Genomic DNA, 25,612 nt, shown 5'->3' with positions numbered 1-25,612 from the left:
AAACACACAAACACTCTTTGCTAAATATTAACCTCAAATACGATCTTTATCATCTTAATTGAGACAATCTACTTCTACCTAGAAAAGACTCTGGTCACATTCACTACAATAAGAGTCCAATGAACAAATCACTGTCCCCAACAAAGTCAGGGGCAATGAGGAATAGGAAAGCTGACTATAAGGCCACGACATATAAAGAGGGATTTTATCTTTACATATACAAAAAAGAGCAGCAGAGACTAGGGCTTCAAAGGAAAGAAGGGAGGTGGAGAAGAGGAGTCTCTGAACATGTTTTTGAGTGTCCTTTAGTTTCCCATATACTCTTCTGCCTCTTATAAGGTTGCAAAAAAAGGCCAGACATGAGAAGGGTGAAAGAAAGCTGAAAAAGAAAAGCGTCCACCCTTCCCCCATCTTCTCTCCTCTCTCCCAAAAAGAGCTGTGTTTGTCTGTGCAAACCTAGTCCCAAATATGGGAGAGAGAGAATGAATGTGTGTATGGAAGAACAATGAGCCCTCAGCCTGGTATTGTGTGTGTGTGTGTGTGTGTGTGTGTGTGAGTGTGTGTCTGCCTCTTTTCCCTTCGACCTCAACAACAGGGAGAGCTGGAAGCCAGCTTTCCATCCAGGCCATCAAAATCAAAACTGGTTTATAATTTACAGTGGAATTAACTCAGCAAGCAAATCCATGGAAGGAAACAGCTACCCAAAGATGATTTTATTATTGTATAGATCCATCCTCTCTCCCCTCCCCCAACAGACTGAGACTAAAGAAACCAGTGTACATCAGACAAAAAGGTCCTCTCTTTAAACGGAAAGCAATTATCAAAACTGTTTCATATCTAAACATAGGATGCATTAATTTGTGTTACAACAAAATGTTTGTTTTGTAATTCACCAAGTTTCCCTTTTACTAGTTATCTTTTTTGTGTCTAAAAATTTGCTTTGGGGAAAGCTATTTCAGGATTCATACAAAACTACTTTCTAAATGTCCCTTAAAATAGCAACACATACTGAAACATTTAAAGCACCCAGTTCCTCAAGGACACATTTTGCTTAAATCAATGTTTGAAGTCTGCAATCCAGAAAAATTGTAAGCAAACCTTGGAGAAGAGGCAGAGGAAAATGACAATTCAACAATGAATCATTTTGTTTTCCTTTCAACAACTTCTCAAGCAACCAGTTTCAAAGGAAACCTGCAATACTTTCCCCCTCCCAACACACACACTCACAGACACAAAATCTATGTTAAAACTACCTCTCTTCTTTCCAAAACCTTAAAAAAAATAAAAAATAAAAACAGAAGTCACTCTCTTTCAGAGAGCAGAACTCAAACATGGTAGTAAGAACCCTATTCTGCTGCAAGTGATTTTGGGTTTCATAATTTAGTAATCACACAGCAGAGAACTGGAGACTTAGAACACAAAGAAGGAATCGTTCCCTAATGTGAAAATAATACTTTAAGAAAAGTCCTCCCCCAAGACCCCCAAATCCACAAACAATCAAGAAATTTACAGTTTGGGTGCTTGACTTCCTTTCCTTTCCCCCCCACCCCAACCCCCAGTTCAGCCAATAATTCAGTCACATGAAACAGTTTAACCTCAGACAAGTCAAACAAGAGCATGAACAAGCAGCAAAGAAAGCACAGGGTTCGGCAGGCGAGTGGGACAGTTACCTGGCCCGGGCAGGGCCGAAGAAGTCCCCGGCCCTTTATTGCCGTCCCCCCCCCGACGCGCGCGGCCGCACGCCGGCCTCCCCTTCCTGGCTCCCAGCGGACGGAGGAGTCCACGCCGACCCCTGCCGCCTCACGCCCGTGCCCAAGACGAGGGGCCCGAGAGAAGGCAGCTGCCACGCGCCGGCAAGTTGGACACTTACCTTCCCCGAATGCGCTACACCATCAATGGAGGTGTGTTCGTCCGGCTCCCGGGAAAGTGGGGGACGGGGCGGGAGGCCGCGGGGCTGGGGACCGCCGGGCTCGGGCCGAGGAGGGGCCGGCCGCGGGGACAGGGCCGGGGGCTGCGGGGGCTTCCCTCCCGTGACCTCTGGGGCGGTCTCCACTAGCTCCCTGCTCCTCGCTCGGCCAGTCCTTCAGGGGCGGGAGCCCAGGATCATGTCTGGTTTTGTTTTTCTGAGGGCGAGGGGATCCCTGAGGATGATGGTGATTTTTTTTCCTCAACTAGAAGAGAAAATGAGGCAGACTGTGTGGGAGGCGAGCGAGGGAGGAGCACGGGGGAGGCGGGGGCGAGACCCGAGGCGGGCGAGCGTCTCGGGCGTGCGGGAGGAAGAGGAGGCTGGGAGCGCAGGGGGCGGCTCGCGAGCGTCTGTGGGAGCAGCGGCGCCTCGGCGATGGTGGCCGAGCCGCGGCGGGGCTGCTGCACCGACCCACCGCCCACTCCGCGCTCGGGCCCGGCCCACCTCGCAGTATCACGCCTCGCCATTGGTGCATCCTGGCGTGACGCACGCGGAGGCCGGGCCAATGGGAGGCGGAGGGCGGGCGGAGGGGCGGGATTTCTTGAGCTCTCTCATTCTCTCTCTCTTTTTTTTTTTTTTTTTTTTTTTTTTTTTTTTTCCTTTCTAATAAAAAGAGCAGGAGAGAAGGAGGGGAGCGGCAGGGCTGTGCCGACGCCGCAGCCCGGGCTCGAGCGCGCGCTCCGGGCGGCGGCGGGCGGTGGGCTGGGCCCCCCCACCGGGGCGCGTCTTTGTGCGGAGCCGGGGCCGCGGCGCCCTGTGGGGTGGTCCCACGGGCGCGATTGGCCCGAGTCCCGCTGCTCTTGTTATTACCCGGGTCACAATTTGCCTTTTCAGCCACTTCAGAGGAGGATTCATATTCCTGGGAGGGGGGACACGGAGTGGGTTCCAACGATTCGCTTAAGGACTCTTTCGAAATTTTGATGAGAATGAACGTTTTCAAATAAGTCTATGGCAGAAGATTAATTAAGAAAGAGAAAAACGAAATTCGCAGGTCGCGCTGCTTCTTTGAAAAGAATATAATAAAGAGGAAAAGCCTGGAAAGTCTCATCAAGGAATAAAGAAGGGACTAGAACCCCGGTCGCAGGGGGAATGTTAGGGAGAGAGCAGTGTGCACAACTCTATGCAGTAAGTTTGAAAAATAAAATCTTTCTTAAAAAATCCAAATATCACCTTTTTCCTAGTAATCTGTCCCACTTCCCAAAAGGCTGGTAATCACAGGGTCTACGGTGCTGTAAGGGGAGTGAGGGGCAGGCCAAATGCTCATATTCTATTTAATATAATTTATAGGAATGAGGGGTTTGGAAATTTTAATTATGACTAGCAGTTTTTGAAATGCATATCATGTTTATTGAGTTCTTTCACACACCCTGGCATGAATCCAGGGCGAATCATCAACCTATTGTTGGTTTGTTAATATACTGTAAATGCTTATTGGTGTCCTTATACCATACACTCTCCCTGAAGGAGTTCAGATATGTATATAATAGAATAATTAAGGGATAGAACACAGCGCAAAATAATTCATTCATCTATTTCAAATAAAGTGATAATTTTCTCTTTGGAATATCTATTCAGATTATAATTTCCACATCCAGCAGCTTCTTTTCAGAATAATTTGGACTAGCAGATATCATTGGATTGTGACTCAAAAGATCAAAAAACAAATGGGTCTTTGCCATTACCTTTCTGAGTAACTTTCAGCAAGAAAAACCCTCTCTTGCTGCAACTCCTTCAGCTACGAAATGGGAAAAGTAGTTAATACCTCATTATATATCTAATAATGTGAGAACTGAATTTTACAACATAATAAATTCAGTAAACGGCTCTGGACATCCTAGATGTGGATGGAACTATTCAACATCAGTTTGGAAATAATGAGGAATAAAGTGTATTAGATGGCTTCAGTGTCCATCACAATCTGTACTTACAAGAACGGTCTTTTTAATAAAGATTCAGCCCTGTGGTGGGCAAATTGACAACAGTTTTTCAGAAGGTCCTGTGGATCCTACACTACCATTGAGCAGGGAGGAGAGAGGCTCTCAAGCTCAGTAAACCACATTTATTGTAGTATTAGGGCTTGTCATCACTTTCATTTATCTATAAAAATAATGTTTGGCCGGCTCGGTTGAGCATCTGGCTCTTGATTTCAGCTCAGGTCATGATCTCAGGGTTGTGGGATCAAGCCCCACAATAGGCTTTGCACTCAGCGGGCAGTCTGCTTGAGATTCCCTCTCTCCCTCTCCTTCTGTGCCTCCTCCCTTCCCTCTCTAAAAAAAAAGGATATAGATTAAGGGGTGCCTAGCTGGCTCAGTTGGAAGAGCACGTGATTCTTGATCTCCAGGTCCTGAGTTCAAGCCCCATGTTGGGTGTAGAGCCTACTTTAAAATAAAACGTAGATTTAGAAGTCTCAAGATTTCACATTGTTACAAAGCATAATATTATGGTATCGCGCCATAAAATTAGCAAACTAGATCTCTCTAACTACAACAATCCCATGCAAGAATTGTGGCCCAGCCATAAAGCTGGAGAGAACAGCCTTCCTGAGAGGCTGATAATGTAATAACAATACATCTTAATAAAGACAACTATTAAACCATTGACTGAAAGCTTACTACGTCCCAAGTGCCATGCGAAGCATGTTGTATTCCTTGGTCCACTTAGTCCTGACAACAGCCCATAAGGTGTATTATTATCTCCATTGTAAAGGTCAAGAACTGGGGCTTGGAGAAGTTAAATAACTTGGTCAAGGTGAAAGAGGTCAAATATCTAGCGGGGTTTTTTTCCCCCACTATGAAATTAGAAAGAATTTCCTTATTCTCTTTTCAACAAGCTTTAGAAAATGGGGATTACTTTGGTTATTGAATTTGAAAATACCAAGGACTTTTGTTAGCTATTTTATGTGTCTTACTACAGGTAGAAGTGATTTCATTTTGTGTACAGAGGTTACATCAGAGACATAATACCATTATCTAAAAGAAGCAGGAGAAAGAGGAATTCTTTAATAAGTGATGTTGGGACAACCAATAACAATATAGGAAAACAAAAAAAAAATGCAGAAAAAATTCTTTAGGGGCGCCTGGGTAGTTTAGTTGGTTAAGCATCCAACGCTTGATTTCAGCTCAGGTCATGATCTCAGGGTTGTGAGATCAAGCTCCGTACTGGATGTGAAGCCTGCTTAAGATTCTCTTTCTCCCTCTCCCTGTGCCCCTCCCCCTGCTTTCTCTCTCTCTCTCTCAAATAAATCTTTAAGAAAAAAATTCTTTAACTAGATTTATTTTATTCCTAAACCCCTCCCCCCTAAAATTGTAGATGGATATTTTTTAAATGTAAAAAATGAAACCACTGAGAGGCCCCTGGCTGGCTCAGTTGGTAGAGCATGCAATTCTTGATCTCAGGGTCGTGAGTTCAAGCCCCATGTTGGGTGTAGAGATAACTTTAAAAAAAAAAAAGGCAGTGGGGTGCCTGGGTGGCTCAGTTGGTTAAGCTTTCAGCTCTTGATTTCAGTTCAGGTCATGGTCTCTGTGTGATGAGATTAAGCCCTGCATTGGGCTCCATACTCAGTGGGGAGTCTGCTTGAGATTCTCTCTTCTTCTCTGTCTCCTCTTCCCCTCTCCCATCTCTCTCTCTTTTTATGTCTCTCAAATAAATAAATAAATCTTTTTTAAAAATTTCAGAGACCTTACCATGGTCTCTTACAGGATCCTGTAAGACCCACTGAACCACTATTTGTTAGGTTGAGTTTAGGAATTTATTTTATTACTGTCCTCTGTAATCCACATATAGGTTATGTTTATTCTTTTGTATATGTCAGATATTTTATGATTATTTTAATGAAACTATGAAAGTAATTAGAGGAATACCAAAATTTTTTTCAAATCATGGATTGAAGAAGTTTTTTCTAAGCTTGACAGGAAACCCAGAAGTCATAAAGGAAAAACACCAATAAATTTTATTCTTGTATATTTTACATCTCTATAAGGCACTAAAAGACACACACCACAACAATACAAGAAACAAACAACACCTGTAATAAAGTACTAACTTCCTTTTTTCTTTAAAGATTTTATTTTTTTAAATATTTTATTTATTGGGGCGCCGGGGTGGCTCAGTCGGTTGGGCATCTGCCTTAGGCTCAGGTCATGATCCCAGGGTCCTGGGATCGAGCCCCACATCGGGCTCCCTGCTCAGCAGAGAGCCTGCTTCTCCTCTCCCTCTGCCTGCCACTCTGCCTACTTGCACTTGCTCGCTCTCTCTCACACTCTCTCTCAAGTAAATAAAATTTTTATTTTACTTATTTATTTTATTTATTTAATAAATAAAACCTTCATTTATTTGAGAATGAGAGAGAGCACGAGAGCGGGGTGAGGGGCAGAGGGAGAAGCAGACTCTCCACTGAGCAGGGAGCCTGGGACTCTGGGATCGTGATCTGAGCCGTAGGCAGATGCTTAACCGGCTGAGCCACCCAAGCACCCCTGAAGTACTAACTTCCTTAATACAAATAGCTCTTACAGATTTGTAAGAAAAAAAATCAGAAAAATGGAAAAAAATATATGAACAAAAAATTCACAGAGAAATGTGTTCAATAAACATGATTCAATCATAAAAAATAAATGCAAATTAAAATCATCTCTCAGATTAGGGAAATTTTTTAACTTCATAATACCCAGTATTGATGAGGATGTGGGAAAACAAGAACTCTGATGCACTGTTGGTAAAAATGTAATCAGTCCCTTTTTTAGGACACAATTTGGCAACCACCTATGGAAAGGTTAAATATCCATACCTTTTGACCCAGAAATTCCACTTCTAGAAAGTCATTCCGCAAATAATCTTGCATAAATGTACAAAAATATATACAAACGCATATATAATTGCAACATTATTTATAATAGTGAAAACCCAGAAAAATCCAAACATCCATAAACAAAGAATGTTTAAATAAATTATAGTACAAACATACAATGGAATACTTTATAGCTTTCAAAAAGGATTAGGTAAATCTGAATTGATATAGAATGATAATCAGGATTCAGAGTTAAATGAAAAAAGCAAGTCACAGAACAATTATATAATTGCAAAGTGTATAAAAGCAAAGTATACTTCTATTTGTATTTTTTTAAGTAGGATCTACACCCAGCATGGGGCTCGGACTCACAACCCCCAGATCTACCCCCTGAGTCAGCCAGTCAGACCCTATTTGCATTTTTAGAAGGACAAATTTGTATATGCTTCAAAGATGTCTAAAAACATATTCACCAGGAAAACGTTTAGAGTGAGTCCAGTGGGCATGGAATGAAGAATAAGGAGGGAACAGAAGACAGACTTTTGATTTCATTCTACTCTGTTCTATTTGATTTTTTTCTCTTCGTATCAAGCATGTATAATTTTTATAATAAAAAAAAAGAATTCAAGTTCTTCGAACATATGGCTGGTAACTAGCCTTCATAATTCACCAGAAGTACTTGTGCTTTAGAACAAGTAAATTATTTTCCTCTCAAATGCCTTCAGCAAAACTGGGGTGCTTTATCAAGCCTGGTAACAGACTGAAGCTTGTTTCTAGGCATTTTCTTTGAAATAGCCTTCCAAGTTTCTGCAGTGCAAATGCCAGCCAACACGAGCTCCAGCAATCTCCCATTGTACTTTTTCAGGTTGAACAAGAGCAGAGCTGACTACTCCCCACCGTGGTATGTCTGGGGACGCTCAGCACCCACGTTGGGTTGACCCATAGTGGGGTTTCGCTCCATAATGTGTTGTAAATCGGAATCGCGCCCTCGCCAGTCTTTTTCCCCTCGGGCCAAGTAAGTAACCCCCGATAGCCTTTGAAAGTCCCCGCGCTGAACTGAAATGGAGAAATGGGTGATTATGGCACTTACTGGGGAGGCACATGTCACGCATGCAGACGTGTACAAAAGGGAAACCACTTTCCAAAACTCGTAGCCCCTTTCCTTTATGTGGACGGGACCGACTGTGGAGAGCAGTTAAGGTTCTCCATTCAACTCCAGGCTCCGATGAATTTTCTTTCAACCAAAGGAGAAGTGGGTCTGTGTACCAGCACACCTACAGCTAGAGCTCAAGGCAGCCCTGCTCCACTGAACCACATCAGGTCCAGTGCAATGACGCTCTCCTCTGAGTCACACTTAGCCAGCCAATGCCACAGCCTGCTGTCCGGGGGCAATGGGTGCTTCTGGATAAGATCTAAACCCAACATCTGACTTCTGACCACATGTGGTCATTGAAGAGTCTCATAAGGGCTTCGCGAAAGAATTAAGGGGAGGAAATGCTGATTTTCATTGTCCTGGCCCAATTCCAAGTTTGATCGTTCGCAGTCCTCCTCCTTTGTCTGCCTGCCATCTCACTGAGACGTGCTATTCCACAGTTCCTGTTATAAACAGCTGTCCACTGTTAACCGAGCGAGCCAGAGAGCCAGCGAATTCCACCCTGGGGGAAGCTGCATTTCAAGATAAACATTTCCTCCGCATCTTTGGTAAATTACTTAGATTTACCTTGGAGGAAAGATATAGTTTTCTAGTGAGAATAAGGGCATGGTAATGGGGAGTTAAAAATTATCCACAAGCCCTATTTTGTCTAACTGGTAAACAAAGAAGACTGGACTTGATCACAAAGGGGCCCTCGGAAGGGAGAGTCCATAGGAAATCAATTTCAGATTCTAACATTTTTATTTGGGAATCCAGAATTTAATCTTTTAAAAAATATTTTATTTATTTATTTGAGACAGACAGCGTGAGTGAGGGGAGAACATAGGGAGAGGGACAAGCAGACTCTGCGCTGAGGGCAGAGCCTGATGTGGGGCCTGATCCTGTGACCCAGAGACTATGACCTAAGCTGAAATCAAGAGTCAGACGCTCAACCGACTGAGCCACCCAGGCGCCCCCAGAATTTAATCTTAAACATTGATGAAGCAGGTGCTATTTGCCACCAAAATGCATTTCTTCAATCTAAGGCATATTTACAAACAGAAAAAACAGGCAAGAAACTCTGTAAAACAGAGGAAACAACAAAATTCGCCCTCTGCTATCCAAGCTTCAGTGTCTATGTAGGAAATGTCTGGGGGACTCAATTTAATGCCTCCCTCCTTTTTATTCAACACTTAAGACATCTTTTTTTTTTTTTACATTTTATTTATTTATTTGAGAGAGAGAGAGCACACAGGAGAGTGAAAGGGAGAAGCAGACTCCCCGCTGAGCTGGGAGCCCGACGTGGGGCTTGATCCCAGGACCCTGAGATCATGACCTGAGCCAAAGGCAGACACTTAACCGACTGAGCCACCCAGGCGCCCCCACTTAAGACATCTTAATTTCAAATATCAACCCCAAATGTCTCCTTCTAATACTCCAACTTCCAGAATAATTCCTCTCTTTAATCTTGAAAAGAGCATTTTAACTTGAAAGCATCCAAAATATCCTTCAATAGGTGAATGGATAAACAAGCTATGTTGCATCCATTCAATGGAATATTATTCAGTGCTAAAAAGAACTAAGCTATCAAGCCATAAAAAGGCACAGGGGAACCTTACAGACATTACTGAGTGAAAGAAACCAATCCAAAAAAGTTTACTGTATGCTTCCAACTGTACGACATTCTGGAAAAGGCAAAACTATGTCTGGAAAAGACATTCTAGAATAAGAAGTAAAAAGATCAGTGGTTGCCAGGGATGGGGGAAAGACAAGGCCAAACAGGTGGAATACAGGGGATTTTTAGGGCAGTGAAACTATTCAGTATGATTTTATAAGGATGGATACATGCCATTATGCATTTGCTAAAACCCACAGAATCTATAAAACACAAAGTGAATGAACCCTACTATAAATTATGTACTTTAGTTAATAAATAATATCTTGATATTGGTTCATCAGTTAGACAAATGGACCGCACTAATGCAAGTTGTTAATAAAAGAAGACTGGAGTGGGGGGGAGGGGTATGGGTATATAGGAACTCTGCACTTCCTGCTCAAGTTTGCTGTGAACCTAAAACTATTCTGAAAAAGCCTATTAACTTTTTTATAAAGAGCATTTTAGCTCTGTTCTTTGTGTTGTAAGAAACAGAGACTCACGCAGCACGTCAAATAACAGGAGGTAGGAGCCCAGGCAAAGCTGAACCAAGTGACATCAGGAGCTATGGGACTAGAAGCAGGGCCACACAAAGGTTGCGGGCCCCAGGGCGTTATCACTGACCCCATCCTCTCTTCCACCTGCCGGCTTCCTCACCCTTCACCGTGTAGCTTCTCTTCTCTTCACAGTGTCTGCTTTCTCATCATCTCAGCTCCTTCCTGACTGTGGCTTCCCTATGGCCTCTGGCAAACCTACTTGGCCTGGTTCATTCTTGAAGGCCCAGCCCTGTCCTGATCCCTGGCGCCCTGTGGGTGCACGTAGCAGCAAAGGGGTGAAGGGTGTCCCTCGCACTGTGCAGCCAAGCCCCAAGGCTCAGAGCTGCTGCTTCCTCAGGAACTCTGGCTGAGCAGCCTCCCTTTAAACGGGCCCATGGTGTTGGCAGCATCTGGATGTGCCTAACATGGATGGTGTCCTTTGGAATGGCTTGGGTCAAAAAAAATTAACAATTCAGTAAAACCGAACCTTAGCAATTAAGTATTTCAAGACATTTTAAAATAGTTACCTTTAGGGGTGCCTGGGTGGTGCAGTCGGTTGGGCGTCCGAATCTTGATTTCGGCTCAGGTCATGGTCTCGGGGTTGTGAGATGGGGTCCACGCTCAGCATGGAGTCTGCTTGAGATTCTCTCTCTCCCTCTCCTTCTGCCCCTCCCCCTGCTTGCACTCACGCACATTCCCTCTCTCTCTCAAATAAAACAAAATAAATCTTAAATTTCTTTTAGAAGCCCCCAATAATAGGGACGCCTGGGTGGCTCAATAGGTTGGGCGTCTGCCTTCGGCTCAGGTCATGATCCCAGGGTCCTGGGATCGAGTCCCGCATCGGGCTCCTTGCTCAGCGGGTAGTCTGCTTCTCCCTCTGCCTGCCGCTCCCCCTGCTTGCGCTCTCTCTGACAAATAAATAAATAAAATCTTTAAAAAAAAAAAAAAGAAGCCCCCAATAATATACTCATGAAAATGCACTACCAAACCCAATACAGAAATCAAATAGTATGGTTTAAAGATTCAGTATGCATCACCTAACTGCACAAATTTTAGAATAAAATATATGAGAAGTTGTTGAACAAGACCTAAAAAGCACAAACTGGACAAAGACACATTTGACTAAAATAATGTTAAAGACTTAGGATCATTTACATTAAAATAAGTGGAAATCACACATTGGGGGAAAAAATCATTGTAATTCCCATAACTATGACAGCATTAGTGATAAGAATATATCAAGAAAGCTTATAAATTTGGGGCGCCTGGGTGGCTCAGCCGGTTAAGCATCTGTCTGCCTTCCACTCAGGTCATGATCCCAGGGTCTTGGGATCGAGCCCCACATCGGGCTCCCTGCTCAGCGGGGAGCCTGCTTCTCCCACTCCCTCTGCCGCTCCCCCTGATTGTGCTCTCTCTCTCTCTCAAATAAATAAAATCTTAAAAAAAAAAAAAAAGAAATCTTATAAATCTATTCGAGAAAGATGAATAACCCAACAGAAAAGTAGGGGAAGGATAAGAACAGACAATCAGCAGAACAATCTGTATGTCCAATAAACACAAAACAATTTTCAGTCTCTAATGTCTTCATTCTTGGCAGTTTCAATGCACACATAGATGATCCTTCTAACTGCTTCTTTTGTGTGTGTGTATGCATGTGCATGTTGTGTGTGTGTGTTTTAATTGTGGTCAAACACACACAACATAAAATTTACCATTGTAATCATTTTCAAGTGCACACCTCAATAATGTGAAGTATAGGCATGATGTTTTGCAACCAGCCTCCATCTGCAAGATGCAATCTTGCAAAATTAGAACTCTGTAGCCATTAAACAACAATTCCCCATCTTCCTCTCCCCCAGCCCCTGGCAACTACTATTCCACTTTCTGTTTCTATGAATTTGACCACTCTAGGTACCTTATACAAGGGAAATCAAACAGTATTTGCCTTTTTGTGACTGGCTTATTTCAGTTAACACAATGTCCTTATATTAATTTGCTAGGGCTGACATAAAAAATACCACAGACCGGATGGCGTAACAACAGAAACTTATTTTCTCACAGTCTTGGAGGCTGGAAGTCTGAGATTAAGGTTCCAGCAGGGCTGGTTTCTCTTGAGGTCTGTCCCCTTGGCTTGTGGGTGGCTGCCTTCTCGCTGGGTCCTCACATGGCCTTTTCTGTGTGTGTGCCCATCCCTGGTGTCACTTCCTTTTCTTATAAGGACACCACTCCTGTTGGATTAGGCCCCCATCCTTGAGACCTCACTTTACCTTAATCACTTCTGTTAAAGGCTCTATCTCTAAATATAGTCACATTGGGGGTAAGCATCCTTAACTCCAGGGGGACCGGCCCCTTTGTGAACTCAAAGTGATGACCTGTATAAACCATCTGTGGTCACTGCATTTGGGACTTGCCCATTTCTTTTGCCTTAACACTTTAAGCTGCTTAAATTAATTAATTAGCAGATTAATATAGCAGAACAAAAAATAACTACTTAGCCTCAGTGGCCTTTTTGGCCCTAACAATGATCTGATTGAGAGTTTATTATTAATTGCATTTTAGGAGAAAGTTGACAGGCCCAGGCCCTTGGATTCAGTGCTCACGGTCACTGGTAAAGAGGATTGAGACAAATTAGATTATTTGCTCACTTCCTTATTTGTCTACCTATTGTTACAGCCTGCTAGAATGTAAGCTTCGCAAGGACAGGCATATTTGTTGAATCACAATGAAGGGGTGTGGTGGGGATTAAAGAATGCATATAGGGGTGCCTGGGTGGCTCAGTTAAGCATCTGCCTTTGGCTCAGGTCATGATCCCAGGGTCCTGGGATCGAGTCCCGCATCGGGCTCCCTGCTGAGTGGGGAGTCTGCTTCTCCCTCTGCCCCTCTCCCCTGTTCACGCTCTTTCTCACTCTCTCATAAATAAATTAAATCTTAAAAAAAAAAAAAAAGAATGCATATAAAGCCCTCAGGGTTGACTGTGGACACTGCGTAACTCAATGTAAGATTGAGTTCACTTAGAGCCAATATGAGTATCTAACGGATCTGAGCTTCGGCATTGACCACTGTCAGGTGTAAATCTTTGAAAACTTTTGAATGATGTTGATTATAGGACTTTGGGGAAAGAAACTACTTAAAGTCCTAAAATATTGTCAAATCAATTTTTGCGTTCTCATTTACAGTAAGTTCTTTGTCCTATAATGTTTATATTAATTAATGTTAATGCAGATTAAAATAGACCAATAGGAAGTAGACAAAGCTACAGGCTTTTAATTTTAAGTATTTTCTGAGAACATGTGTATACAGACCATATAAACATAGTGGTGTGTATCTGTGTTTGTGAAGAATTCAGATTCTTGTCTTCCTAAAACAAATCTGAGTTGGTCCTAATCCCATATCCCCAGTGCCTCGATGCCCTCTCTCTCCTCCGTGTCTCTTTGCATCCCATGGTCAGGCAGTGTACCCTCTGCCTTGCACACACGCTCAGCAGCTTGTCCCCTCACTTCCTAATATTCCCTGAGCCAAACCACAACCCTGGTGATAATTCCAACATGCTGCCTACTCAGCATCTGCACCTGCCCAGCCAAATGAGTTTGGCATCACACTGCCTGGTTTCATTTTAAATTCATGACCACAGGGGCGCCTGGGTGGCTCAGTCGGTGAAGTGTATGCCTTCGGCTCAGGTCATGATCCCAGGGTCCTGGGATCAAATCCCATATCGGGCTCCCTGCTCAGTGGGGAGCCTGCTTCTCCCTCTGCCTGCAGCTCCCCCGGCTTGTGCTCACTCTCTCTCTGCAAATAAATAAATAAAATCTTAAACAAACAAATAAATAAATTCATGACCACAAACCTCAAGTGGACTCTTAATGCCCTCGGCAATCATAGGATACTTACCCAGACTCATTTCTCCTCCAGTGCTCCAGCCAGTAATCTCACATCCGTTCCTCTCTCCTCAAACCTCCAACACCCCCCCCCCTTCTTTCCGAGATCACCGTGGGTATTGATGTGATCAGCAGACTGCCCACTCCCCACATCTATCTATCCATCTCTGAACCCCACCCTCTGGCTTCCTGCCTGCTATTACAGATGAATCAGCAATGGTCCTATGGAAGCCTAGCCCTCCGCTTTTGACCGCCCCCCCCCCATTACTCATGAATATCACTCAGCATTTCTCCCCTCTCTCTGTTACATCATTTTTTTTTACCATCCACTGGATCACTCCTATTGGAATACAAGTAACATGTTTTTTCTCTGACCTTAAGCCTTCTGTTGACTACATTTTACCTGTTATCTACTTCCCCAATTTTTTGCTCCCTTTTGCAGCAAAACATCTTCAAAAAAATGGTCTACACTTGCTATCTCCAATTTTTTACCCTTCTCTTTCAGTCCATTCCAATCTCACTTTGACACAACCTTTCCACTAAAACTTGTCCTACTGACATCACCAGTGAGCTCCATGTTGCTAAAAAGAAGAGTCAGTTCTCAGTCTCCCACTTTCTTGATCTATTGGCAGCATTCAATACAACTGATGACCACCTCTTACCTGACAGGCTCTTTCCACTGGGCCATCAAGACACTCCATCCTCCTGGTTTCCCCTCACCTCACCGGTGAGTCTTTCTCAGTGTCTTTCAATGACTCCTTCTCTTCTCCCCAGCCTCTGAATGTTGGAGCCCCCAGGCTCAGTCCTTGATCTTTTCTGTACCTACATTCAATCCCCTGTTGATATCATTCACTGCCATGGCTTCAAAGACCACCCAATTGCTGATCACTCTCACGTATACCTCTCCAACCCAGACCTCCCTCCTGAACCTCAGACTCATATAGCCAATGGCCAGCTCAACATCTCCCCTTGGATGTCTAAGGTATCTTAAATTTAACATGCCCAAAACTAAATACCTGCCCCACCCCAGGTCTTCCACATCTCAGTCAATAGCAACTCCATCCTTCCAGTTGCTCAGATTAAAACCTTTCAGTCTCCTTTGTCTGAGGCGGAATTGCCCTGCCCTTGCTGGGGGCTGGGCTAAGTAATCTGCAAAGATACAAATGTAGTGATCCGAAGGGGTACGTGCACCCCAATGTTTATAGCAGCAATGTCCACGGTAGCCAGACTATGGAAAGAGCCAAGAAAGATGTCCATCGACAGATGAATGGATAAAGAAGATGTGGTGTATATGTACAATGGAATATTATGCAGCCATCAAAAGGAACAAAATCTTGCCATTTGCAACAATGTGGATGGAACTAGAGGGTATTATGCTAAGCGAAATAAGTCAGTCAGAGAAAGACATGTATCATATGATCTCACTGATATGAGGAATTCTTAATCTCAGGAAACAAACTGAGGGTTGCTGGAGTGGTGGGGGGTGGGAGGGATGGGGTGGTTGGGTGATGGACATTGGGGAGGATATGTACTATGGTGAGCGCTGTGAATTGTGTAACACTGATGAATCACAGACCTGTACCTCTGAAACAAATAATACATTATATGTTAAAAAAAAAAAAAAGAAGAAGAAGATAGTAGGTAGGGAAAAATGAAGGGGGGGAAATTGGAGGGGGAGACGTACCATGAGAGACTATGGACTCTGAGAAACAAACTGAGGGTTCTAGAGGGGATGGGTTAGCCTGGTGATAGGTATTAAGGAGGGCACGTATTGAATGGAGCACTGGGTGTTATATGCAAACAATGAATCATGGAACACTACATCAAAAACTAATGATGTAATGTATGGTGATTAACATAACATAATAAAATTAAATTAAAAAAATATAAAACCTTTCAGTCTCTCATATCCACATTCAATCCATCAGAAAAATCCTGTTGGCCCTGCCTTCAAACAATGCCCTAGGGCAGACTGCTTCTCACCACCTCCACCACTATCGTCCTAGTCCAAGTCACTGTCATCCCTTGCCTGGATTATAGTAATAGCCTCTTTTTTTAAAGATTTTATTTATTTATTTGACAGAGAGAGACATAGTGAGAGCAGGAACACAAGCAGGGGGAGTGGGAGAGGGAGAAGCTGGCTTCCCGCCCAGCAGGAAGCCCCATGTGGGACTCGATCCCAGGATTCTGGGATCATGACCTGAGCCGAAGGCAGACGCCCAACGACTGAGCCACCCAGGCGCCCCTAGTAATAGCCTCTTAATTGCCTGACTCTCTACATAGTCTCTTCCCAATATGGTAGCAGTGATTCTTTTAAAATGTAGTTTAGATTATGCTGCTGTACAGCTCATAATATGACAATGACTCTGTATCAGTCAAGATGACCTAGGTTATGATGTGATGGTGAATAACCCCAACATTTCAGTGATTTAAAATTGTGATAATTTCTTTCTCATGTGCCACGTCCACCTCAGGCAACAGCAGGGAGCTGCTCGTCACCATCACTGATCGGAGATTTGGGCTTATACCTCAGAACACTCTCTTGAATGTTTCTGGTCACCTTGACAGAGGAGCAAAAAGCTCTAGAAGATTATCACTGGTAATTAAATGCTCCCAAAGTGAATTCTCCAGACTCAGTGGCCAGAACTGGTCACATGGACTGATACATACTTAAGACAGCCAAAGAGTGTCATCCTGCTCCATTCTGAGGGCCAGGAGCTGGACATATTCAGTCAGCTCCTGAACATCATAGGCTCCCAGCAGGGCTCAAAATAAAAGCAAAGTCCTAGGGGTGCCTGGGTAGCTCAGTGGGTTAGGCGTCCAATTCTTGGTTTCAGCTCGGGTCATGATCTCGGGATCCTGGGATCCAGCCCCACATCAGGCTTCACGCTCAGTGGGGAGTCTGCTTGTCTCCCTCTCTATCTGCCCCTCCCCCACTTGTGCTCTTTCTCTCTCTCTCTCAAATAAATAAATAAATAAATTTTTTAATAAATAAAAAATGAAAGCAAAGTCCTTACAATGGCCTATGCAGCTCGGCATTAGCAGCCCCTGCCCTCACCTCTCTGACCTCACCTCCTCCTGTTCTCTCCCAGGTACCATTGCATCTGAGAGCCTATTCCTCTGCCTGCATGGCTCTGCCTTCAGTTATCTGCATGATAATCCCCTTACCTCCTACCCTGACCAGTTTATTTAAAATCATAATCCACCCCTTCTCCATTCCTAATCCTCATCCCGCTCTACATACACACCTGAACAAAAACTTCCATGAGGGCAGCGAACGCAGATGCTTTGTCTGTTTTTGTTCACGGATGTACCCGCACAAGCCAAGCCCAGATTGGGATCTGCATAAGATAGGGGCTCAGGAATATTTTCTTCAATGAGTGAACCTCCCTAGTGGTCAGAAAAATACCAAAAAAAACCCCACAAAATATTGTTTCATGCCTGTCAGATGATAAAATGTTCACGTCTGACAATGGTAAGCCCTGATGAGGATTTAGTGAGGGGAAATCTCCTGCCCTGCCCCAGAGTGCACGTTGGTACAACCACTTTGGAGAGCAGTTTGGCATTCTGTAGTCAAGCCCAAGATAAGCGTGAATTATTACAATTCGACAATTTCACTTCCCAGTATTTATCTTGGAGAAACTCATCCACATGTGTCCAAAGAGACATGCAAAAAGATGCTCACAACAGCATTATTTATAATAGAAAAAGAGTTGGAAACAATTGAAATTTCCATCAGCGAGATACTTGATACATAATTATCACATACAAGGGAACATCATGAAGCGGTTACAATGAATTTATTTGATACGTTTTGACTTCCCGTCTCCAGTCCAGCATGCAAGGAGATTGGAAGTCGCTTTCATTCACAAAACAAGAAAAAAGCTGAACAAACTGAAAATGAACAATTATTCTTAGATCCATCAGAGAACTGAGGTCACAGGGCAAACTGGCTGACCCAAAATTAGGAGCGATAGGTAGGTACAGAGAATCACAACTTACCTGAGCAGAAACCTCCACAGGAACCAGTACCTGGGAAGGTACTGTGGTCTACACATTGCTGGAGGCTCAGTGTGGACAAGTTTGAAAGTTAAAAACTTCAGGGGGCCCCTCACACATCTGAGTTCTCCCTCTAGGAGCCCTTCCAGACTCTACAGTAAGGATCCAGAGAAAAACCCCTTCATGTTTCCAGCAGGAGAAGGGGAAAAGGGGTCATTTTGGAACACAACCCGAGTACTCTGTTGCTTTTAACAAACCCTGCCCTCAAAAGAAGCTATTTCACCAGAGCCTAATGGACCCAGGGGAAGGGAAATATGCAACCACAGCCCCCTGGAGCCTTCCTGCCTCACCTACCGGGGTAAGGGAGCTGAGAAGCCCTGGTCAGTCATGGCCCACAGGCAGAGACTGAAGGACCAAGACCTCGTAATCTACACCTATGCATATCATATTCCAACTGCAGAAAATCATAGACCCAAAAAAATTTTTTTGAAAGAAGCCAGAGAAAAAGACCTTACCTGTGGAGGAGCAAGGAAAGAATTACATAGTTTTCCTTTGGGAACCATGCAGGCAAGAAAAGGATGGAGTAAGCTCTTTTCATGCCTAGTGTAGCCATGCTTGTGTTCCCAAGAAGCATCTGAAGCATATAGCAGCTCCCAAGCATTGCATGCTGGATAAACTGACAGGTGTGTTTGCCCCTTATCCATCTACTGGTCCCCGTACACTGAGAGAATGTCTCCCTCTCATCATTTTCCTAAGGAACAGACTTAAGTAGGCCCTCACAGGAGATGAAGTAAAGAAGATTTGTATCCAACATTTTACTGAGATTGATGGTAAGGTCCCAACTGATATAACCTACCCTGCTGGTTTTATGGATGTCATCAGCATTGACAAGACTGGGGAGGCTTTCTGTCTGATCTATGACACCAAGGGTCGCTTGGCTGCTCATCAGATTACACCTGAGGAGGCCAACTATAAGTTGTGCAAAGTGAGAAAGACCTTTGTGAGAACAAAAGGAATCCCTCACCTGGTGACCCATGATGTTCGTACCATCCGCTATCCTGATCCCCTCGTCAAGATGAATGACACCATTCAGATTGATTTGGAGACTAGAAAGATTACTGATTTCATCAAGTTTGACCCTGGTAATCTGTGTATGGTGACCAGAGTTGCTAACCTGGGAAGATTTGGTGTGATCACCAACAGAGAGAGACACCCTGGTTCTTTTGATGTCATTCACATGGAAGATGCCAATGGCAACAGCCTTGCCACCCGACTCCAACATTTTTGTTATTGGCAAAGCCAACAAACCATGGATTTCTCTTCCCTGTGGAAAGGGTATCCACCTCATCATTGCTAAAGAGAGACAAGAGACTGGCGGCCAAACAGAGCAGTGGGTAAAATGGTCTCTAGGTGATGTGATCGGAAGTCTTTATACTTAATTAAAAATCATACAGCACAGAAAAAAAAAAAGGCATGAAGTGCTATAATGCTGTATTGAAAGTGTTGAAACAAAAAAACCCACTAAGGTAGAACTCCGTACCCAGTGACATTATCCTTCAAAAGTCAAGGAGAGAGAAAGAATTTCTCAAACAAAAATTGAGGAATTTTTTGCCAGTAGACATTCTTTCCAAAAAGCTTTAAAATAAGTTCTTCATAAAGAGAGAAATGACATTGGTCGGAACTCAGATCCACAAAGAAAGGAAGAGCATTCAAGAAGGAATAATGAGTGAATGTAAAATGATTTACATGTAGTGATACCAAGACAAAACAAAACAAAACTAAGGAGTGTGATGCTGAAGGAAAAAGACAATTTGCAAAAAGACATTTATAGAATGACACCATTTATATGAATTATAAAAACACATTATACAATGCTATATGTATTATATGGATACATGTATAGATAGTACAAATATAAAAAGTCACTGTAAAGAGTCAAACTAGCTTTAAGATGGGTTATGTCTAGGGAAAGGGGCAGGACTGTGGAATGAGAAGCATCTTGGCTGTGTTTGTAATATTTTATTTCCTTAAAAAATATCTAAAGCCAATATGAAAAAATAACATTTAAAAACTCTATTTGTCTATTATGTTCTGTACTTAGCTTGTTAAGGAAAAGTTTTTAAAAGTTTTAAGAAAAATAGTAGCCAATGGGGCACCTGGCTGACTCAGTGGAACATGCGACTCTTGATCTCGGGTTTGTGAGTTCAAGCCCCACGTTGGATGTAGAGATTACTTAAAAATAAAATCTTAAAAAAAATAATAGCCAAGTATCCTTATAACATTACAAAAAGCCACTTTCTCTTTCTCTGCCATATTTTTTTCTTTTTAAATAAGCTGTACATCCAATGTGGGGCTTGAACTTATGACCCCGAGATCAAGAGTCACATGCTCTATGGACTGAGCCAACCAGGTGCCCCATCCCTGGCACTCAACTTGAAAGATTTTTTTTTTCCACCAGCAGAGTAAAGCTAGCAACAGTAAAGAAGTGACAAGTGCCCTTTACTTGGTAAACAAAGGTTCCATTTGTTTTCCATAGAATCTCATATTCTCAAAGCTGAACTGAGTGGGGTTTAAGATTTAGGAACAACTCTTTGAAATGTACACCTGTTCAGTGTGCAGAAAATTTTTTCATCTGCCTTCAAAAGACTCTGGTGTCATTACTTCCTTTTTGGGGGGACGGGGGGCGGGGAGGCTTAAACTCACAACCCTGAGATTAAGACCTGAGCTGAGATCAAGAGTTGGACACTTGGGACACCTGGGTGGCTCAGTTGGTTGAGCATCCGACTCTTGATTTCGGCTCAGGTCATGATCTCAGGGTTATGCGATCAAGCCCCACATCGGGCTCGGTGCTGGGCATGGAGCCTGCTTAAGATTCTCTCTTTCTGGGGTGCCTGGGTGGCTCAGTTGGTTAAGCGACTGCCTTCGGCTCGGGTCATGATCCTGGAGTCCCGGGATCAAGTCCCGCATCGGGCTCCCTGCTCAGCAGGGGGTCTGCTTCTCCCTCTGATCCTCTTCCCTCTCGTGCTCTCTGTCTCTCATTCTCTCTCTCTCAAATAAATAAATAAAATCTTAAAAAAAAAAAAAAAAAGATTCTCTCTTTCTTTCCCTCTGCCCCTCCCTCCCCATCTCTCTCCCTCTCTTAAAAAAAAAAGTGTTGGATGCTTAACCAACTAGCCACCCATGTGTCCCTGGTGTCATTGCTTCCAATTACCCTGGATGGACTGTTGACAGTCAATACCTTCAGTTTAAAAACAAAAACAAAAACAAAAATCTTCAGTTTATATCACATTTTTTTAACTGATATTTTTGGGGCACCCTAGGTGGTTTAGTCGGTTGAACGTCTGCCTTCAGCTTGGGTCATGATCTTGGGATCCCGGGATGGAGCCCCTCGTCAGGCTCCCTGCTCAGTTGGGAGTCTGCTTCTTCCTCTGCCTCTCTCCCCTCCCCCGCTGCTCATGCTTGTTCTCTCTCTCTCTAAATAAATTAACAAAATCTTTTAAAAAAATAAACTGAGGGCGCCTGGGTGGCTCAGTTGGTTAAGCGACTGCCTTCAGCTCAGGTCATGATCCTGGAGTCCCGGGATCGAGTCCCGCATCGAGTCCCACATCGGGCTCCCTGCTCCTCGGGAAGCCTGCTTCTCCCTCTCCCACTCCCCCTGCTTGTGTTCCCTCTCTCTCTGTCAAAGAAAGAAAGAAAGAAAAGAAAGAAAAAGAAAGAAGAAAGAAAGAAAGAAAGAAAGAAAGAAAGAAAGAAAGAAAGAAAGAAAGAAAGAAAGAAAGAAAGAAAGATAGATTTTATTTATTTAAGAGAGAGCGTGCACATAAGTGAGGGGGAGGGGCCGAGGGAGAGGGAGAAGCAGGCTGTCCGGTGAGCAGGGAGCCCAATGCGGGGCTGAATCCCAGGACCCTGGGATCACGACCTGAGCCGAAGGCAGACAGTAAACCAACTGAGCCACCCAGGTGCCCCAAGATCTTAAATATTATTACTGTTTGGGTTATATTGTGTCCCTCAAAAAAGATATGCTAAGTCCTAACCCCTAGTCCCTCAGAATGTGACCTTGTTTGGAAGTAAGGTTGTTTTAGAGGTAATGAGTTAAGACAATGTCATTCTGGAGTAGGGTGGGCCCCTAATCCAGTATGACCAATGTCCTCATAAGAAGATGGCCACATAAAGACACAGAGACTCAGGGAGATGGCTCTGTGAAGATGGGGACAGAGATCTGAGTGATGCGTCTACAAGCCAAGGGATGCCAAGGATGGCTAGCAGCCATCAGGAGCTAGGAGGGAGGCCTGGAACAGAGTCTCCTTCGGAACCCTCAAAAGGAAGTAATCCTTAGGGTGTCTGGCTAGCTCAGTCAGGGGAGCCTGTGACTCTTGACTTCGGGGTTGTGAGTTTGAGCCCCATGTTGAATGTAGAGATTACTTAAAAATAAAATCTTTTTAAAAAATAAAACTGGGCCTGGGTGGCCCAGTCGGTTGGGTGTCCAACTCTTGATTTCGGCTCAGGTCATGGTCTTGGGGTTGTAGGATTGAGCCCTGGGTGGCACTCTGCACTGAGCATGGAACCTGCTTCTCATTCTCTCTCTCCCTCTCCCTCTGCACCCCCCTACTCACATTCACGTGCATGCACATACTCTTTCCCTTAAAAACAAATGTTTAAAGGGGCACCTGGGTGGCTCAGTCAGTTAAGCATCTGCCTTTGGCTCAGGTCATGATCCCGGGGTCCTGGGATTGAGTACCACATCGGGCTCCCTGTCAGTGGGGAGACTGCTTCTCCCACTCCCTCTGTCTGCTGCTCCGCCTGCTTGTAAATAAAATCTTTAAAATTTTTTTTTTAAAGATTTAAAAAAAAATTTTTTTTTTTTAAAGGAAGCAACCCTACAAACACTTTGGTTTTGGACTTCTAGCCCCCAGAACTATAAGACAATAAATAAACTTTGTTAGAGCTAAGGAAACTAAGAGAATAAACCAAAGAGCTTTTGTTTAGGTGGGTTTTGCCTTCTGACGTGTATCGCATTGTCTTTGAAACACAAGAACACACAAGCACACACCCACATGCTATCCGAACAATAGCATCATCACAGATCACACAGCCTCTACCCAGCCCCACTGTGCACTCACCACAGGATGAGAGCGATTAAGGCAAATAACAAGGTTTGTTGTGAAATGTTTTTGACTTCACAGACCCCAAAAAAGGGTCCATTGAGAACTGCTGACTGATCCAAATCCCTTCTTTTTTACAGACGAGGAAACTGCAGCCCAAAGGTGGGAAGGAGCCTCCCCTTAGTCTTGGGCTAGAGTCCCAGCTTCCTGACTCCCTTGTGGGGGTTCCTAGAACCACAGAGCCACCAAACAAATGTTTAGGGGAGGGGCAAAAGCAAGTAACTAGAGGAAAACCAACTAGGTAGTCTAGACTAGACACTGCTCTAGACTTTGTTACATCATTAAGTACAGGTCCTTTATTTATTTATTTATTTTTAAGTAAACTCTCTCCCCAAAGTGAGGCTTGAACTCACAACCGTGAGATCAAGAGTCACATGCTCTGACTGAGCGAGCCAGGCACCCCAAGTACAGTTCCTCTAAATTGGCTTGTGCACAGCACTCACTTATTTTATTTTGTTTTAAGATTGTTTATTCATTTGAAAGAGACAGAGTGAGGGAGAGCATGAGCAGGGGGGAGGGGAAGAGGGAGAGGGAGAAGCAGACTGCCCACTGAGCAGGGAGCCCGACCTGACCAGGACCCTGAGATCATGACCTGAGCCGAAGGCAGAGTCTTAATCGACTGAGCCACCCATGTGCCCCAGCACTCATTTATTTTAAAAAAGTGATTTAGGGGCGCCCCGCTGGCCCACTCAGGAGAACATACAACTCTTGATCTCAGGGTCATGAGTTCAAGCCCCATATTGGGCATGGAGCCTACTTGAAAAAAAAAGTGATATAAAGGGTATGGCCCACATTTTAAGAGACAAGAGTAAGCTCCTTTCCCCAACATCTAAGGCAAGATGTGATAGTGATGCCAAGGATGTCTAGGCTGCCATGACCTCCTGGGGCTGGTGTGAAGAAAATGTGTGTGTGTGTGTGTGCATGCGGAGGTGTGTGAGCACCTGACACACACACACTTATTTGGGAGAAGGAGCCATAGTACCCACCGGTTTTCAAAGGGGGATCCATGACTCAAAGATTACAAACCGCTGCAGGAGGGAAAGGTCATCCAGGAACGCTGACTCAGAGGCTTTCTCTCTCGGCTGTGTGTGGACTTTGAAATCAAGCTACTTCTCCCTCCTCTGCCCGCAGGACAAGTCTTTCTGCACGACGCTCCACACGTGTGTGGATGGGACCTCTCTCAGCCCTGAGCCTTTCATGCCAGAGTCTCATGACCTGAAACCAGATGTGCATGAAACAGCGAATTCATTAAAAAAGTCATGTGAAGAATGACCTCTGCCTGCAGTAGTCATCAAATAACAGAATAATTCAGGGCTGTAGGGACAGGGAGGGTGCACCCAGAGGCGTAGACTTCGTGCTTTCACTCCCCGTTTGGCCCAGAATAACCAAGTGTTCATATAAATACAAACCTTGTAACGGTGATGTTTAAAATTCTAAATATTTTAATACTTGGACATATATTGGATGGATCTTGATGGACTAAATTCAGCTCTAGGTAATTAAGTAAGATTTTTCTAATTGGAAATAAACAGCAAAAAAAAGTATATATATTTGAGACAAGTAAAATCTTATCATTGTTCCTCCAACTATCTAAAGTTCAATTTCATGATAACCAAACACTTCAGTTATTTGTCTTTGCATGGTCATGTTCATTAATCAGCTAGCTCCACTTGCCCAAATCACATTATTTTTGGAGGCTTCTGAGCAGAAGAAATTAGCAGATTGATTCCTCATCTAAACACCAAAATATGCAGCATAAAAACATTAAAAAAAAAACTTCAGTTGAACAAATGTTGGAAATAACTCATCATTTATTTTTGTATATTTTGTGGGGCAACAAAAAGATGTCATGGCCATTTCTGGATAAGGAAATTTATCTTCCAAAGATGGTGTCAGTTCACCTTCAAATTCACAGATGCTGCAACTGCTCGTGGCCAAAGGTCTCTCCCCTCTACCCCCTGCCGAGTGGGATTTAATTGCATATCCCCCCAGATCCCTACTTATGTATTCTGTTTATACCTTGCAGCAATAAAAAGTAGTTCACTCTTGGTTTTTATCTGGTAAAATATCACAGTTTAATTAAATTATTTTGGGCTGAGTCCAAAACAGCCTCTTCGCGATGTCATAGAAGTTATAGGTTTTCTGATGGATGCCAAGACTATTAAGACGATACGTACATTGCGATCATTATGCATCAATGTATTACGGTCATCTCTATTTTACAGTTCATTATTTAATAGTGCTTGTCTAAAAGGTCAAAGTCTTTATAGGATCATTTGGCTCCTTGTTAACTTGGCTGATTCACAAATAATTTCACAAATATTTTGGTGTCACCATTATTTGTTGACGAAGATCTGATTCAGGATATGGAATCTTGCAACTATAAATGCCACACGGCCTTAACCAGATACCCTTCAGCATTTCCTTATTCCAAATAATACTAGCTCATCCAATAGATACGACATACATTCCTAATACGGTAAACTGATTTTTAGAAATCATCTT

At 43.6% G+C, this 25,612-nt stretch overlaps 1 protein-coding gene, 1 long non-coding RNA gene and 1 pseudogene across 6 annotated transcripts in view; 2 read left to right on the top strand and 1 right to left on the bottom strand.

Annotated features, from left to right (window-relative positions):
- RERE (arginine-glutamic acid dipeptide repeats) overlaps positions 1 to 2,385 on the bottom strand; it is a 415,927-nt gene extending 413,542 nt beyond the window's left edge. For 4 of the 5 annotated variants that reach the window (XM_078073818.1, XM_078073819.1, XM_078073817.1 and 1 more), the window contains exon 1: positions 1,871 to 2,383. The gene's annotated coding sequence lies outside the window, so the exon portion shown is untranslated. Of the gene's footprint in view, positions 1 to 1,870 lie in introns of all 5 variants that reach the window. The other variant, XM_078073823.1, reaches the window with a different exon arrangement.
- LOC144381993 (uncharacterized) lies at positions 1,623 to 24,379 on the top strand. Its single transcript, XR_013448398.1, has 3 exons — positions 1,623 to 1,901; positions 7,615 to 7,764; positions 24,239 to 24,379. It is a non-coding gene; the product is annotated as an uncharacterized LOC144381993 (long non-coding RNA).
- On the top strand, positions 18,333 to 19,343 carry LOC118534546 (small ribosomal subunit protein eS4, X isoform-like; annotated as a pseudogene).
- Positions 24,380 to 25,612: the final 1,233 nt, after the last annotated feature.

The sequence above is a fragment of the Halichoerus grypus genome, chromosome 5 (genome assembly GCF_964656455.1).
Source record: "Halichoerus grypus chromosome 5, mHalGry1.hap1.1, whole genome shotgun sequence".
NCBI classification, from domain to species: domain Eukaryota; kingdom Metazoa; phylum Chordata; class Mammalia; order Carnivora; family Phocidae; genus Halichoerus; species Halichoerus grypus.
This window is presented reverse-complemented; position numbering and strand designations above follow the sequence as displayed.